The sequence below is a fragment of the Coenobita brevimanus genome, chromosome 52 (assembly GCF_032717465.1).
Source record: "Coenobita brevimanus isolate Jiangsu-jjx chromosome 52, ASM3271746v2, whole genome shotgun sequence".
NCBI lineage: Eukaryota > Metazoa > Arthropoda > Malacostraca > Decapoda > Coenobitidae > Coenobita > Coenobita brevimanus.
In genome coordinates, this window is record NC_137005.1 from 42096176 (window position 1) to 42097675 (window position 1500).

General features: G+C 40.3%; 1 non-coding gene across 1 annotated transcript; it reads right to left on the reverse strand.

Moving 5' to 3' along the window:
- Positions 1-245: 245 nt before the first annotated feature.
- LOC145400584 (5S ribosomal RNA) lies at positions 246-364 on the reverse strand. The gene has a single exon (XR_013897468.1). It is a non-coding gene; the product is annotated as a 5S ribosomal RNA (ribosomal RNA).
- Between the last annotated feature and the right edge of the window lie 1136 nt (positions 365-1500).

The window sequence follows — 1500 nt, forward strand, 5'->3', positions numbered from 1 at the left end:
CTAAAGTTACCAATATTATGTCACAGAGCTATCCTGGCAGGAGGTCGCCAAATTGTTATGGGGGTATATATTACGGTGCACTCTTAACCCTTAATTAAGCACCAAAAGGAATAAGATTGAAAACTAACTTTTTCATTCATTCATTGCCAGACATGTATCCCAAATGGGGTGGCCAAGGGCTTAGAGTTAATTGTTTTACAGGGAGAGGCACTAATCCTCCACCAACCCAACTTGACACGTAGGGATGCCAACAACGTCTGGTGTTCCCAGGCGGTCACCCATCCAAGTACTAACCAGACCCAACATTGCTTAACTTCGCTGATCAGACGGGAAGCGGTGTATTCGACGTGGTATGGCCGTTACTTACCTTACACTATAACATACGCACACCGAAGAAGAAACCAAGATTCGTTTTAGAAAGGGGAATTCACATAGGCCTCAGAATACAAATATAAAAATAATTATTTCTTACCTAAGCAGATTACAATCAGTGGAGGCAACGTACTTACAGAGCGCGAGAAACTAGGAGAACTCGATGATATAATCCAGATATAAATCACACAGTGATGTTTAATGGAGTGGTGAACCAAAAATGGGAAACGGTGCACAAACAGTGTGTATTGTAATTAAAGTAACGTATTTAGTAATGTGTGAAAATATGTGGAAAAATGCAACAAAATGTGACAAAAAGTGTAACGTGACAAAAGGTGACAAAATGTGTCAAAATGTATGACAAAAAAGTGACAAAAAAGTGTGTCTCTCACATGGTCCTCGAGCTTATAAAGTAGACTTACTCCGCCTCTCCCAGCTAACTAGCCACTAGGCTGTCTTAAGAGTAATCTTCAGTCATACACAAAGAGTGGAGGCACCTGCTACCAATGGGGGCCTTACACATCTCACACATAACCATTAGCATGCCGTCAAGAGAGCGAAGAAAGCATTTTTTAGACTGCTATTGGCAAGTACTCTCATTTTCCTCCTCCAACACTATAATTCACACCCACTTATGGTCAAGGACAAAAGGGTCTCTGCATAATTTCTGGGAAAAGCAACAAGCGTTATCTGCCCAGAAGCAGAAAAACTGACCGCTAAGTAATACAGCGAAGATAGGGTTATACCCTCACAGGCAGCAAAACTGATAACACAAAAGATTTATCGTTCTTGATGGCTCGCTTATCTCCATACATTATCTTCTCAACTTATATTTCACCAATTCACTACTGGAGTAACAACATCAGTGACACCTCCCTACCTGAGAGAAGCAATTTCCTAAGGGGAAATTTCTAGATACTGTTCAATTTTAAGTTCTGGACAGGTAATCTGTTAAAACATTAGTAACACCATTATATGGCGCACATCAATGGAATATTCCTGAAAAAATTGGGCCAGCTGGTCAATCTTTTTTTTTTTTTTTTTTTTTTTTTTTTTTTTTTGTCTAACTCTGAGCATAGGCTTCACAGCCTGCTCCCAAGGCCATGCTAGGGCTGTCTCATACATGAC